This window comes from Lissotriton vulgaris, unplaced genomic scaffold (genome assembly GCF_964263255.1).
Source record: "Lissotriton vulgaris unplaced genomic scaffold, aLisVul1.2 SCAFFOLD_1499, whole genome shotgun sequence".
In the NCBI taxonomy this organism is placed as follows: Eukaryota; Metazoa; Chordata; class Amphibia; order Caudata; family Salamandridae; genus Lissotriton; species Lissotriton vulgaris.
In genome coordinates this window covers 459,133-476,209 of record NW_028252508.1, presented here as the reverse complement: position 1 = coordinate 476,209, position 17,077 = coordinate 459,133, and the positions used below count along the sequence as shown (strand labels likewise).

Genomic DNA, 17,077 nt, shown 5'->3' with positions numbered 1-17,077 from the left:
CTCTTGCTCTAGCAGTAACATTTTTGATTGGTCTTTCCTTTCCATTTAAATTGCTTCTCTTTTTCTGGACTGAAACATTTTTTGTTGAAATACTTTTTTTTTTTACTACAAATATTTCTTATGAATGATTTCGTGCTCTTACCCGGAGCTTTCTTGGTGATTTCACAAGTTTTTTGGGGAGAGGACTGCTGCAATAATAGATGATCCTGCTGTCTTTGACGTTTTCTAGCCTTTCTAATTCGATTCTTAGTTGGCATTTTTCAAATTTTGAAATGATCTGCAGTTGAATCTGTGGAAAAATATAATAAAAATTTTTATTAACCACTATTACCAAACAGTAAATGAATAACAGTCATCAAAAACTTAACACCCTACTTATTATTTAACATAGCAAATCTTTTGCACCACCACTGCGTCACAAAAGTGACGCACAGTGGTACAAAACAGGCATACACCTATCATAAATCTCTCCCTAACATTTTAAATGATTGATTCAGGATGACGATAAGGTGTGGCCTATCTAGAGGTTTGTTTGGGCTCAGATCTTTGGACTGGGGTGAATGTGTGACATTGATCCACATTCGGTCCATCACCTGTTTTGTTTGTTTGAGGTGAGGCCAACACACGGTTGCAGATGAGATTTTCGCTTGTTGAAGAAAACAAAGGAGATAATACATGTGAAGGCCTACCAATGAAGTAAGTCATGTCCACTTCACTCTTGAACAAAGGGCAGACCTCTTTTGAATCTGTGGTCAGACCTAAACTTCATCTGCACAATGTCATTCATAAACTTAGGAAACACTAGTGATGTAATTGAAAAATGTGGAGTTTCTTTTCCTCATTTCAGAATTACATCACCTGTGTTTCCTCATTGACTTAAAATGTCCTTAATACACATGAAAGCGTTTTTTTGATTGCCCTTGCACCATTTTTGGGTCATTTTTAACATGGCTATGTAACTCCCATAATCAAAATCTAAATTTGCCAAGCACAGGTGGGAGCATATTTACAAGAAACTTGCCCCATGCAGAAAGCTCTTCAATTTAAATGGGAAAAATAACATCATAGACACTCAAATGCCTTTTAAATATGCTCCAAACAACCTATGAAGTTCTAGCAGTACATATCCAGAAATGTAATTGATTTCAAAAAAAGTTTTTGAACACAACATATAAATCAATTGTATACCTACATTCAAGATGAAATGACTGAAAATGTCCTTGAGACACATGAAAGCGTTTTTTTGAATGCCCTTGCACCATTTTTGGGACATTTTTAACATGGCTATGTAACTCCCATAATCAAAATCTAAATTTGCCAAGCACAGGTGGGAGCGTATTTACAAGAAACTTGTCCCATGAAGAACGCTTTCCATTTAAAAAGGGAAAAATAACATCATAGACACTCAAATGCCTTATAAATATGGCCCAAACAACCTATGAAGCTCTAGCAGTACATATCCAGAAATGTAATTGATTTCAAAAAATCGTTTTTAAACACAACATATAAATCAATTGTATACCTACATTCAGTTGGAAATGACTGTAAATGTCCTTAAGACACATGAAAGCGTTTTTTTGATTGCCCTTGCACCATTTTTGGGACATTTTTAACATGGCTATGTAACTCCCATAATCAAAATCTAAATTTGCCAAGCACAGGTGGGAGCGTATTTACAAGAAACTTGTCCCATGAAGAACGCTTTCCATTTAAAAAGGGAAAAATAACATCATAGACACTCAAATGCCTTATAAATATGGCCCAAACAACCTATGAAGCTCTAGCAGTACATATCCAGAAATGTAATTGATTTCAAAAAATCGTTTTTAAACACAACATATAAATCAATTGTATACCTACATTCAGTTGGAAATGACTGTAAATGTCCTTAAGACACATGAAAGCGTTTTTTTGATTGCCCTTGCACCATTTTTGGGATATTTTTAACATGGCTATGTAACTCCCATAATCAAAATCTAAATTTGCCAAGCACAGGTGGGAGCGTATTTACAAGAAACTTGTCCCATGAAGAACGCTTTCCATTTAAAAAGGGAAAAATAACATCATAGACACTCAAATGCCTTATAAATATGGCCCAAACAACCTATGAAGCTCTAGCAGTCCATATCCAGAAATGTAATTGATTTCAAAAAATCGTTTTTAAACACAGCATATAAATCAATTGTATACCTACATTCAAGAGGAAATGACTAAAAATGTCCTTAAGACACATGAAAGCGTTTTTTTGAATGCCCTTGCACCATTTTTGGGACATTTTTAACATGGCTATGTTACTCCCATAATCAAAATCTAAATTTACCAAGCACAGGTGGGAGCGTATTTACAAGAAACTAGCCCCATGAAGAAAGCTCTTCAATTAAAATGGGAACAATAACATCAGAGACACTCAAATGCCTTATAAATATGGCCCAAACAACCTATGAAACTCTAGCAGAACATATCCAGAAATGTAATTGTTTTCAAAAATCGTTTTTAAACACAACATATCTCTCATATTAGCCAATCATAACTCTTCCCTCACTTTTTTCAAATCAAAACCCTTCCCCCCTCTGCCCTCTCTGCCTTTTTTGCTTAGCAACCACCTCCTGAAAGACCTCTCATGTTTGCAAGTTCACACAACAATGTTTCAATTGAACTCTGAACTCTCAGTGCACCTGCGTATCCAGTGCAATCTTTCATTAAATGTTTTTTCCTTGACCATTCAAATTACATCTTTCAAAGAACACATCCATGCACCCTAACTTTCTGTTTTCAGAAATGGAAATGCACCAATCACTGCTAATGAATCATTAGCACTGGAAATCCACAGTTTTTTTTCTTTACAAACTCCTACTGTTTCAACTGCCCTTTCATTACCACACTTCATCTGACTGCAGCCCAACCTTCTCTCACCATGTTTAATGTCTGGGTTGTTGGACATAGTTACATCTACTGGGCTCAAAGGTATGCTGAGAACAGAAATTTACCTAACCTCAATTTACAAGATGTGGAAATTAAGTGGTTGGACCAAAGAGGATTAAAATGTCACCAATTGATACCATTGGTGAAAACCTTTATGCATTTGCCAAAACCTGACCTGTTAATTGTGCACTGTGGAGGTAATGATTTGGGCACTTTGACTGGGGTAGGTCTGGAAATGCTTTTAAAGGACACCTTTGAGCAATTAATGGCACTTTTTCCTCAAACTGCCTTGGTATATTCCAATATATGCCAAAGACAGAAATGGAGGTGGTCCAACCAATTTTGTCCACAAATTGAGAAGTCGAGGAAGCATGTAAACAAATCTGTTTCAGCTTACATGAGAGACCATGGAATGGGCTCCATATACAACAATAACTTGCGTTACTACATGCAAGATATCTACAGAGAAGATGGAGTTCACTTCTCAGATGAGGGCAACAGAATTTTCATTTTGAATTTAAGACTGTGCATTGGTACCTACTTATAAGTACCAAAATGTACCATAAACCCAAAAGCTCTTCTCAGAGCTACCCTACATCTGATCACTCACAATTATTATTTTTCTCTAACTTTTTTCTCTAATTTTCAACAAACTACGCTCCCCGGAGCGCTACCCGGTACGCGAACTGGAAGCTAACCGCGCAAAATTTAAAAAAAAATGTTTTTTTCCCGCACATATGGTCCTCCTCAGCCACCCTCAGAAAACCTAGGGGGTCAAGATACATCTACCATGCCCCCTTCTACCCATTCTGAACATTATTTGCCCTCCATCTTGTATCTTAATTCGAACGAAACACAAAATGGTGGACTCCCGTTACGCTGCTGGTTCGCGGACCGGGACGCATACCGGGAAGCGGTCCAATAAAAAAGGTGGGAAAGTAATTCACAGAAAAACGACTGGAGACACTCTCACCAAATATACATTAGCTCATACTACATAACAATCCCTTTCATTTTCACAAATTTGATTGAAATTCCATTTAGCCATTAAGCCTGTAGACCTCTCTAAATACCGTGAGGTAAATTACTTCACAAAACACATCTGAAGTGTTGTAATTGACAACCAATGAAAATGTTACTTTCATTTTCTACTTTTATTACCTGACATTTGATTGGTTATATACCTGAATATATATAAAGGAAGAGAAGAAAACACAGCCATTTTGACTGCTACTTCTTGTTGTACATTACATTTGAATTGTTACTAAACACTTCAACTTGTTTGTGAAGGTAAGTTGTTATTTTTAAAACTGAAGTATATTGTGCACTATAACTTAATATGGTAAACTTTTTCTGATAGTTATATACTATCCCTCTGTAGTAGTTATAGATTTAGATAGACTTCTCTGTTATAGTTATGGATGGAGTTAGGCTTCTCTTAGTTAAATCACATACACGTTTTTATAGTCCTACTTCCACTCTGATACTATACACTGCCAAAAGATAAATTCACTGATAAAAACTGCCTATCTAAAATTAATCCCAACAGTGCCCTATCTCTACTAATATATATTTTTTTTATCCAAATTTCAGGCAAAATGGAAGGCGAGCAGCAAGTTCAATTTAAAATTGTACTGCAAGAGAGCAGCCAAGGAAACATTGATGAAAATCAAAATGAATTTATGGATGAAAGTAGGGACCAGGAACTACTGCAATGTGTGGAAGCAGTGGATAACCTGCTTAAAAATGAGGACATTTTACACCATCATAGACTACAAAATATATTCAATGACAATTATGAAATTTCTGACAATAAAATGTTAGAAAGTTTAATAAATTATGAAACGCAATCAAAATAAAAAAAATGCTTAAAAAATAAAGAAAATAAAAAATAATCAACAAAAACAACAAACAATTAACATACAGTATTTGAAAAGTCTATCATTCTTTTTTGCTTATAGTACGCTGCCCAGAACGCTTTCCGGTTCGCGGACTGGGCGCTCCCCACGCAAAAAAAAAAATTTTTTTTTTTTTTTGCCCTGCTGGGCCCTTTTAAAACCTCCACATAAAACCTAGGGGGTCAACGAGGATCTACTATGCCCCCTTATGGTAATTTCCCCCTTTGTTTTGGCCTCCTCTTGTCTCTCGATCCTACCGAGAGACAAGATGGCGGCCGCTCCGGACTGTTTAGAATGTTGACAGACACCAGAGAGCCAATCAGCTTCGCATCGCAAAGTTCCGTTACGCGAAAAGTATGCGAACCGGAGCGCTACCCGGAGCGCTGTTACCGATATATATCTTTTTTTGAACGTTAATTTCTCAAAATCCATTGAAGAACATATATTGAGACCTAGCAAAGGCACATCGGGCTAACAGTCCCTACAATTTTGCCAAGTTTCGTGCAAATCCATTCAGCCGTTCGGGCTAAAAGTGAGGCCAACCGCCCTATGGAAATTAACATGGGAAAAACGTGTTTTGGGACCCCCCTTTTTTCTCGGCCCCCCCTTGACGAACCCCCCCCAAATTTTCAGGGGGCTGCTCAGAAACAAAATGTGCCATTTTCCTGAAAATTTCAGCCGATTCCGTGCACAAACGCCAAAGTTATTAGACATAGAATTTTCAAAAGTCCCATAGAGAAAAAATCCTAACTATATATACCTACTGGCGACCGCCAGTAGGTAATATATAAATCACACAGAGTTGCCTCGAATGATGGAGCCCACACGAGTGAGAATGTCTACTCATTTTAATCGAGGCTGCAGCTTCCACAGGTTTAAAGCAAACAACAGAGTTTTATCAAAGTATTTTGCCGACGCATTTCGGGCTCGTGCCCTTTGTCTTAGGCTGACTTCTGAACAGCTATGCCAACACGCCAATTGTTAGCTCGACATTTTAACAGTACCTGCCTCGATGGGTGTGGCTACCCCGCAGCCTCATGGTATTCGTAGTCTTGGCTCGTGAAGTTTTTCTCAAGTGAGTTTGGCGTGTGCGCTGTAGTGTATCACCAGATAATGTCCCAAGTGGGTGGCTTGCGCTCAGAAACCATTGCGCAGCTGCCTTCAGTAGTCTCGATCACAGCACTCGTCCCAGGAAGGTGATGACCGGATTGGCGTCACAAGGGTCCGTCAACAACAGCGGGGATCTCATCGCGGCTGGGCTCGCCGCTCTACATAAATCACACAGAGTTGCCTCGAATGATGGAGCCCACACGAGTGAGAATGTCTGTACTCATTTTAATCGAGGCTGCAGCTTCCACAGGTTTAAAGCAAACAACACCGTTTTATCAAAGTCTTTTGCCGACGCGTTTCGGGCTCCTGCCCTTTGTCTTAGGCTGACTTCTGAACAGCTATGCCAACACGCCAATTGTGAGGTCGACATTTTAACAGTACCTGCCTCGATGGGCGTGGCTGCCCCGCATTCTCATGGTATTCGTAGTCTTGGCTCGTAAAGTGTTTCTCAAGTGAGTTTGGCGTGTGCGCTGTAGTGTATCACCAGATAATGTCCCAAGTGGGTGGCTTGCGCTCAGAAACCATTGCGCAGCTGCCTTCAGTAGTCTCGATCACAGCACTCGTCCCAGGAAGGTCAGAAGTCAGCCTACGACAAAGGGCAGGAGCCCGAAACGCGTCGACAAAAGACTTTGATAAAACGGTGTTGTTTGCTTTAAACCTGTGGAAGCTGCAGCCTCGATTAAAATGAGTACAGACGTTCTCACTCGTGCGGGTTCCATCATTCGAGGCAACTCTGTGTGAATGAATTAAATAAAAATCTGCCATTAAAGAGGTCCGGGTGGTCCGTTTATCCTCAGTTCGCGTTTCGGGAGGTGCTGGAGTTTTTTTTGCCGTAATATATATATATATATATATATATATATATATATATATATATATATTATATATATATATATTACCAATTAAAGGAACGTTTACTTATACCCCTTGTTTACATTGCGCATTTGCACATTAATGAAGTAGAGTAATGCAAATACTTGTCACCTATGCCAACATTGACAGAGAACTTTTGATGAAAGAAATCGATGAAATTAATGCATCACTGTCAAAATTTGAACCTAATGATACCATTGCTAGAACACGGAAAGAAATTGAAGACAAACTGACCAAACAGGTGGAAAAAATAAAAGTGCAAAAGGTTTACAAATTCGCCCGAGACAAAGAAGACTATGCCCAAGGGCGCATTTATACTTTAGCTCGCAAGTTTGATCACGCTGAAAAAACAAAATTCGAACAACAAGCAAAACAAACAAAAGTAATAACCCAAGGAGGGGCCTCCACCTCCACTTCACATGCCATGGTATCAAATTCAAATGTTGAATCGAGTGACATTGAAACACTAACTAGTGGTCGGTCATCTGATGAGGAGGGCTGCAGTACATGGAACCCCAGGTCCATGATTTTGGATTTGGCAGAAGAAGTTGATTTTTTAGTGTCGGATCATCTCCAAACACTAAGGCCTTGTACCCGACAGCAACAAAAGGATCAAAAGCAACAAAAAGAGCAAGATGCAACAAAAGGAGGTGAGAACGCAGAAAAAAGCGCAAAGCCGCAAAAAAAGCAAAAGAAGCAATATTGGCACAAAAAGAAATAGATGATAATATTATTGTCAACTTATCTGCAATCACCCTCACCGAGGCAGAAAAACAACTACTTAGCCTCGGTTTAAACTTCTGCCCGGTTTCAGACTTCAATTATTCCAAAACCCGAGTGGATGTCTATTGTTACATCAGAAAGCTCAAACTTAAAACATTCTTTAGTATTAAGAAAGGTTTGAATGATAAAGAACCAACCGGAAATACTACAGTTGCCCAAAAATCATTGACACTACCAGCTAAAGACACTAAAACGTTTCTTGCGATGCATCAATTAGCCACAAATGAAACATTGAATATGAACTTGGCTACAACCCAAGATGAACTAAGAGCAGCATCTATGGAACAAATAGGGGCCAACATCAGCCCTTTCAAACCCAAATCCAAGTTTATTCCTAACATGCCCAGAACCTCAATCGATATTTTCCAGGATCTAGTGGTTGAGGACCTGAAACAACTACATCACAAAACAAAACATAAAAAAAGATATAAGAGCAGGAAAGAACAGGAATATCTTTCACTGACTAAGAGACTAGGTAAAGATCATAATATCATTGTCACCACTGCGGATAAGGGGGGCAACGTGGTAATTTGGCCACAGGACGCCTACATTGAGGAGGCCACTAGGCAACTTAATGATTCATCTTGCTATTCTCGAACTAATATAAAACAATACAATGATGCGAGAGAAACTCTAAAAAAAACTGCTGTACAAGTGGAAAAGGAAGACATGATTTCAAAACAAGAATTTGAATTTTTACACGTTGAATGCCCAGTGTTGCCTAAATTATACCTGCTGCCCAAGGTCCATAAACCAACTATTCCAGTCCCTGGCCGACCCATCATCTCGGCAATTACAGGAGTGGCAGAATATGTCACAGAATACATCGACTGCTTCCTGCAAGACTTGGTAAAGGACCTACCCACCTACATTAGAGACACCGGGGACTTTATCAGGTAAATTCAAGGTATTCCATGGAGCGACGATATGTTATTTATGACTTTAGACATTGAATCGCTCTACACGAATATTGCACATGGCTCGGGACTGAAAGCCTTAGAATTTTTCCTAGGGAAAAGACCCATTAACTGCTATAATCACAACAAAATGTTAGTAGAATTTACAACATGATGTCTATACAACAATTATTTTCTTTTTGGCAATGATATCTATGTCCAAAAACGTGGTGTTGCGATGGGGGCCTGCTTCTCCCCGAGCTATTGGTGTTTACACGTAGGCTGGTGGGAGGAGCAGGTCCTCAGAGGAACACTTGGTACTCTCTTTAACAAACATGTCGCACTATCGGTGCGATATATAGATGACGTTTTTGTTTTGTGGAAGGGCGACTTTGATAGCGCCAACAGTTTTATCAGTTCTATCACTGATAATCAAATCAACCTTAATTTTACCTCTGTCATTAACAAATGTGAGGTTGAATTCCTTGATGTCAAAGTATTGATTCATGAGGGTCACTTGGCTACTAAACTTCACAGGAAAGACACTGCTGGTAATAACATCTTACATTACAGCAGTGCACATCCAAGACATGTGATAGATAAAATTCCGTTTGGGGAATTATTAAGACTTAAGAGAATCTGTAGTACAGATGCAGACCTTACTAACTGCACTAATGAAGCTCTTGACAGATTTAGACGTAGGGGCTATAGGGAATCCGTTTTAAAACTGGCGGAACAAAAAATGAAAGCCAGAAGACGTGAGTCATTATTGGCCCCTACTGCCATCCCTCCCCTGGATGAGGAACCGGTAGAAACTGAACAGGCTCCGAGATTGATAACATCCTACAGCAAACAGTCCAGACAAATTAGGTCCATAGTCAAACGAAGGTGGCCAATCCTTAAAACAGATCTAGTTTTGGCACCTAGATTACCAGATGGTCCCACTATAACATACCGTAAGGGACCCTCTTTTAGGACCCACATATGTAATGATTTTCCAGAACTTGGCCAAAAGGAAGATTGGTTGAAATCCCGGCCGGGATTTAAACGCTGCTCTACTTGTAGAGTATGTAAATTTGGAACCAGCACCACCCAATATTCTACACCGTTTAGTCCAATTATGACCAATATAATGGGGTCATTTAATTGTAAGACAGAATTTGCGGTCTATGTCCTGACATGCACCTGTGGTCTTAGATATGTCGGCAGTACCCGACTACAGGTGCATGTCAGGATTCTCTAGCACTTACGTGCCATCGTTAACAATGATGGCACGTATCCGGTGGCCAGACACTTTAAGGCCATCCATAACAATAATTTACAATGCTTGTCTTATTTTGTTATCGCCTCAGTTCCCAAACCCCGTAGGGGCGGTGACAGGGACAAGATTCTTAGGAGGCTGGAATCACATTTTATTTTAGAATTAGACAGCAAATTCCCTAATGGGTTGAATACCACGGATGACTTACATGTGTTCCTTTAATATTATGAGACCCACCTTTTCAGGATATAGTTTCAGTAGAATGCGATGCTTGTCTGTTTTGTACTATCCTTAAATCTCTTTCTTTTAAATATTTGCACCTTTGCTACTTTACTCAGTTTCATGGGTGCACGTTTTTTCTTTTCTATGCTTCCCATTTTTTATTTAGTGGGATGCACTTCTTTTTACACTTTGGATATGAAGACATAGACATAACAGTTTATATATATGTTTAGGTATTCCCAGCATTTGTTACTTTTCGCTTATTTATGCCAAACTAACTACCAAAAATTCTGAACGATTGACATTATATATAACTAGCATTGTATTTATATAGCTACTTTATATCATTTTTTGGTTAAAGTTTACAGGGACTAATAGGAATCTAGTTTTGCATATATTAATATGTATTCTTTGGACCATATAATTGCGTATTTTGCACCAATTAGATCTGTACTAGGTTTCATTATTTTCACTAAAACAGAGTATTTTAGATCTTACTACTGTCTATTCATATGCAATTTTGCACTTTATTTCCCTTGCAATTTTGCACAAAACTTTGCAGCACTTTAATACGGTACTTTGCACATTCAAGTTCTTTGCATTTTGTTGCACATCTATTCTGTTTGCGTAATTTGCACAAATATGGACCAAAATGGTATTTTAAACAGTAATTCTTTGGTCACTGCATTTATGCTTGTACATACTTTCAATATACATTGTTTTAATTTTTTATACAATGTGTATATATATCATTCAGATTTATGTTACTGTGGATTTTAAATGCTATTTGTTTTTTATCCATCTTTTAGTAACATTAATTCGCGAAATGTTTATAAATTGCTGGGAAAACATACTTTATATGTTCCATACTGAGTAGTATGTCTTCACTTTTCATGATCACGTGGTGAAAGAAAAAAATGTGTGTTGCGGAAAAAAAACTATGGAACAGCTACTATTTAAATGTTGACCATTTGACTTACTGACTATCTGTGAGCAAGGGCGGATGCCCGAAAAGCGTCAGATCTGGTAACTCGATCAAATTAAATACCTGTGCCTAAAAAGAACGTTGGATTTGCGTGGTTTCTCTGTCGTCGTGGTGGCGTTTTGAGAGACTGCAGCTGCTGCATGTGTATATATATATATATATATATATATATATATATATATATATATATATATATATATATATATATATATATATATATTGGCAGGGGGTTTGTGACATGGAAGTCAAGGGCAGGATAGAAAGTGATCACAACCCTCTTTGCGTGACCCATACCTGGTGGAAGCACACTCAGCCTAATCTACATGCTAGTAATGGGTTGCTCCCAGACATGGCGAATAATATGCGTAGATTGAAATGGCCCTCGGTGTTGGCGAATGCAGCCTCCATGGATTTTATTGGGTCTGAAGTGGACAAAGCAATTGTTTCCATGGAATTAGCTAGTGCCACACTGCCAGGATCTAGGGCGATCACTGAAATCCATAATAATCTTTTCGCCACCCTAAAGCCATACTTTATGAGAACATGTAAGGGTAATCGCACAGCTTCCTCTAAACCAGCAGGGTGGTTTAACCAACAGTGCAGGGCAGCCAGATTAACACTGGGTAATGCTATCAGAAGCAGGGACAGGGTAGCAATCAAAACTGCCAGGAAGCAATATAACACTAGCATTTCCTTGGCCAAAAAAGACTGGGATGAGAAGCATTGGGAGGAACTGAAGGAGGCCTCTGGAGCAAAGGATTCCAGGCTTTTCTGGAAGATAGTAAAGTGGGGCAGAGGCGGTACCCCAAAAAAACCGGATAATAATGTCGCTGAATCCGACTGGGTGAATTACTTTAGGCCCCAATATGCTGAGACAAAGGAGTGGGGTGGTGGGGATGTAATCTTGGCAGTATTTCCCAAGGATGATTTGTTTTCCGCCAAGGAAGTTGAACTTGTAATTAGCTCCGTTCAAGGGGGCAGGGCCCCGGGATTAGATGGGATACCCTCGGACGTTTTTAAAAATGATAACAATAGGTGGGGCAGATATGTGCTCCTATTAGGGAACGCAATTGCAAAAGGTGCGCAAGTCCCAGAACAGTGGAAGGGAGCCATTATTATACCCGTCCACAAAAAAGGAGATCGATCCCTTCCAGCTAATTACAGGCCCATAAGTTTGATTGCCACCGTCCAAAAAGTAATTGGGAAGATGGTGGTAAACAAACTTATGGACTGGGTGGACGAAAATGATTCTCTTTCCCCTTTTAAGGCAGGCTTTCGGAGGGCTACCAGTACCATCGACCAGGTGTTTCACTTTACTATGTTACGGTGGGGGACGGTTCTTCTTGGTGGGGGCAGCCTGTATGTCGCTTTTGTCGACCTGCGGGCTGCCTTCGACCTAGTCCCAAGGGGTAAGCTCTGGGCAGTGTTAAGTAAGATAGGCATTCCCGCAGAATTGCTTACTTTAATTATGAGGTTGCACGAATGCAATTTTGCCAAAGTACAGTGGGGGACAAATGGCCAATCCTCAATTGACTTCCCTGTGGAGCGTGGGGTGCGCCAAGGTTGTGCAATGGCGCCCTTGCTCTTCACATTATATATCAATGGGATAGTCAGCAGGATGCAGGACGCTAGTGTGGATGCGCCTTCGTTGGTGGGCATCAGGGTTCCGATCCTGATGTTCGCTGACGACACTTTGATAATGTCCAAAACCCCAGCTGGATTGCAACGGGCCCTGAATATTTTTGACGACTTTTGCCAGGAGCATGGCCTGGAAGTAAACATAGGCAAGACCAAGCTGATGGCTTTTTCCCGAGGACAGAAGCCTCGCCCTAGGATACATTTGAATAATATTGGGCTTGAGGTCGTAAGGGAGTTCACCTACCTAGGGGTACAAATCGCAAGTAATTATGGTTGGTCCCACCACATAGAAAAGGCGGTCTTGAAACATCAGCAAATATCGGGGGCCTTACGGGTGGAGCACAATAGATCCAAAACTAAACCCATAAAACCTGTCCTCGCTGTATACGATGCTAAGGCAATAGGATCGGCCTTATATGGGGCGGAGCTGTTTGGTTTTGACAATTTAACTTCATTACAGATAGCTGAGAACAGGTTTCTTAGGGGTATTACGGGACTGCCCCAGAGTACACCATTAATCCCTCTTAGCCTCGACCTGGGAAGAAGATCGGTAACCGACCGAGCCAGACTGCGTCCCATCTTATTTTGGAGGCGACTTTGGTCCACCCCTGAAATTAGGCATTATGGGGAAGGCTTCCTGGCAATAATCAAGATTGATACATTCCATAAAATATCATGGCTGAAAAACTTAAGGGTATTGCTAGGTGAACTAGGTCTTTCCAACCTTTGGGACAATCCGTCGGGGGAAGTGTTCCCAAGTAAAAATACACTTAAAGCACTATATTGGGAATGGATAGACGAGAGGCTTTGGAGAAGGGTTAAATCTGACTCAATGGGAGGTCGCTTTTTGGAAAGCAAAATGTGTCCTGCACTGGAAAATTACTGGGACAGTATAACTGTTCCTATGGACAGAAAGTTATTTTTCCAATTAAGATCTGGTTCCCTCCCGTTGAGAGATCTAACAGGCAGGTGGAAGAGTTTGAACACCCAGTGCTGCCCAGCGTGCGGCGCAACTAAAGAAAGTGTGGGACACTTCCTATTTGCTTGTAAGGCTTATGCCTCCCCAAGAAGGGTCTGGTTAACCCCTATCTGCAAGAACCTTGGGACATCCAGTGCGGCTGAGGCGCAGAGAATTATTTGCACTACTTCTGAGGAGCCTATTGTCATGGGAATAGCAAAGTACCTGGGGTGGGCTTGGTCCATTAGGCGGAGAGCTCTTTCTGTTTCTCCTAATGTTTCTTGATTATGTTTTACTTGTATAATGTTTTGTTTTACAATGATTAAGCTTGCGCAACTGTTTTAATGTATTGGATGAAATGCCTTGACTAAGTGTGATGTTTTTATAAATATGTATGTTGTGCTTTTATGAGTCTATAACTCGAATAAAGCTTTTCTACTACTACATATATATATATATAAAAAATATAGTAAAATACTCTGTCTCCTCACTTCCTCCTCGGCGAACAGAGACAACACGAATCCCAAGATTCAGGCACAGGTATTGTTCCTATAGCTGCAAAATCGGACGCTTTTCGGGCGGTTGCCCTTGCTCACAGATCGTCAGTTCATGGCCCGACATTTTTTTAAATATGCTTTGTATACACCACGTGTAATAATAAACATAAACAAAATACTGTTCACAAGCTGTTTTCCTTACACATCGGTCAGTCTTTTTTCTGCCTAGTCATTCACCATGGATAAATCCTGCCCAAATATGACTAAGAAAGACAAAAAATGTCTAAATAACAATTTATCAGCATAAATGCAACCCTTCTTGTAGCAACCGGTTTTGTCATTAGGGACAGAGCAATTTATTCTTTCTTTCATTCTTCCAATTCCTGTGCTAATACGGGGATTGAGGACAACTGATGTGTGGAATAATAATTTACATTCTAGACAACTGTGCAAATATCAAAAAAGATTGCCCTATGTGGAGACGCCACTCGTGAGGATTGACACCTTTTTATTGAAGACCGCAGTGCAAACAGGATCACACACACCAAATTCAAAGTCTCTGAAGCCTTACGCGTTTCAGACATTGCTTGTCCTTGTTCACAGGCAGGGAAAGTAAGAGCAGCAGCAGCGTTTGTGGCCACACCTGATAAGGGGAGGGCCGTTTTGAATGATTTGATATGCAGCACACACAGTTTTCTGGCACTAAATCGACCCACTTGGGTAAGACATTGGATGTTATTTAGAAGTGCAGCAGAACCCACTTGGGAGGAACATTTGTGGGACAACAAGTACCAGCATGCCGTGTGGCGCCGCCCACTGGGGCAGGACTTGGGAAATGCTTAACAGATGTGTCCACAGACGCTGCTGCTGCTGCTCTTTCTTTCCATGCCTGTGAACAAGAACAGCAATGTTTGAAATGCGAAAGGCTTCAGGAATTCCGAATTGGTGTGGCCGACTGGTTGGAGCTCTCCGGAGAAGCTCCAAGCGCTTGGGATCCATTACTTGGAATATCCCGGTCATTGGCAGTCACCGAATGGGACAGAACATACAAGCAAAACAGGAAAAATTCACACATCATGTGGAGATAATCGTACAAGGATCGGGGCCAAATAACAAGGCTCACCTTGGTACAGACTTTGGGAATGGACGAGTAACTGGCCGCCATCTGCGAAGCTGAGTATTTATCATCGAAGCGGAGAGCTGACCGGAGTCTCCTGAGCTCATTGCCGGCCAACTCCTTCCGCACAAGCTCAGGCTCTGAATTGCTACAGAGGATCACCGACTGTAGGAGGAAGATGAACCCGATTGCAGCCTGAAGAGCACTGCCCCATGATCGAAGAGGGAAGGGGACATCTGGACCTGAGGCACACGGAGCAAACCCCTGTGACTCCCGGACGAAGCTGCAGTCTATCTTCGACACTGCAGGATCTCCACACAACATCGCGGATATCACGTTCTTAATCTCCTCACGGATCGAGGGATTTAGGGCCAAGTCATATGGAACAACTCTCGGCTCTACGGAAGGAGTCGCTACTTTGCCTCACCCCCTCAGGATCAGCGCATAACAATGCCCATAGTGCGTCTATGTAATATCGTTTACAGAAGTTTTGGGATAAAAGAATAAGAACACAGCTACCACGGCACCATGGCAAGAGAACCCTGGGTCATCAAAGGGAGGTGCTGACGTAGCCCGCAGCTCGATCAGACTGGGTAAGCAATGACTGCAGCAGCGACATTGGGATTGCAGCCTTTATACTAGGTTGCATAGAACATTGTACCTGAGTCAATCTGTCTATCAAAGGTTGTTAAAGCCGACAACTCAACAACGGCCCCTCAGACATTGTCCATGACAGTGCGGTGCCTCGCGCCTGCATAGAATCATCCCTAATAGTCTCATGGGCTGATTCCACGGGATTCCGCTTTAATAGTACCTTTATTTATTTTTATTTTTACTTTGACTTCTATCTTTATGTATGATTTCACGCTAGCTTGGTTTGGCAGCAGCTTTGGGTCGCAAATTCGCAAAATGGCCGACCACATAAACAACAAGGGCGAGGGGTCCACCTCCAGCCACTAGTCACTCTAAGCAGAGAGAAACAGTGACCTCTGTGGAACCAAAACATAATAACTGAAGAAGGACTAAAATCATCAACAGATGGATGGAAAGTGAAACAAGACTACACTGGGTTATCCACAGTCAATAGAAAAATACATAGGACTTCATGGCTGTCTATGAGCTTCTTTCCAAAGGAGGCGGCCATATTAGACTGACTCCCCCACAGGGGTACAGCCCATAGTCTACAGCCACCGACCTCTCTACCTACTTATTTCAGGTCAGAATTTCACTGTAAACCTCTTTCAATTTATTTTATCTCTATGCCCTCTATCTTATTTTTTACCTAGCCTGCCCCACATCCTATCCCTCACTTGATGCCCAAGGTGCAGTCATTAGGGCTCTAGAACCAACCCCCTTTCCCCTCAGCCCAAAATCTAGCCACCACCACAGTTGCTCCTTCCCCCTCCCATACCCACCCACCTCCCAAGCCCATCACACCGCATAGCACAGACCCCCATACGAGCACCATACACTTTTCGCCCCATAACGTCTCACCAACTGTGCTTGTTCTATCATGGAGCTCACAGGCACGCATACCTGCACCATCATCTACCCCCCAACCTCTCAAGAAAATCAACCAAACGTTTTAAGCACAATTTTATAAAAGTTCACCCTGAAGCACCCAACGCTGATCACTACTTCTCAATAGACAACAGGCATACAACCACAGATATCATTTTCCACACGAAACGACGAGCACAATGAAGGAAAGCATTCCTAGCTTTATTTGTGCTCTCCTCCACTAGGAAAACCGCGCATGGTCTAGTTATTTATATCTCCCCCTCCCAGCTATTCCAATTGACCGCTACTATCACCATCTATAATAACAGAACCATCCACATGCAATCCACAGACCGCAGTTTAAATCTCCTGTATAACATCTTCTCCATTATTAAAGAACAAGTGTCTAAACCCCAA

General features: G+C 41.1%; 1 protein-coding gene across 2 annotated transcripts in view; it reads left to right on the top strand.

Moving 5' to 3' along the window:
• LOC147662133 (ankyrin repeat and SOCS box protein 15-like) overlaps positions 1 to 17,077 on the top strand; it is a 276,030-nt gene that overhangs the window by 103,142 nt on the left and 155,811 nt on the right. The window lies entirely within an intron of this gene.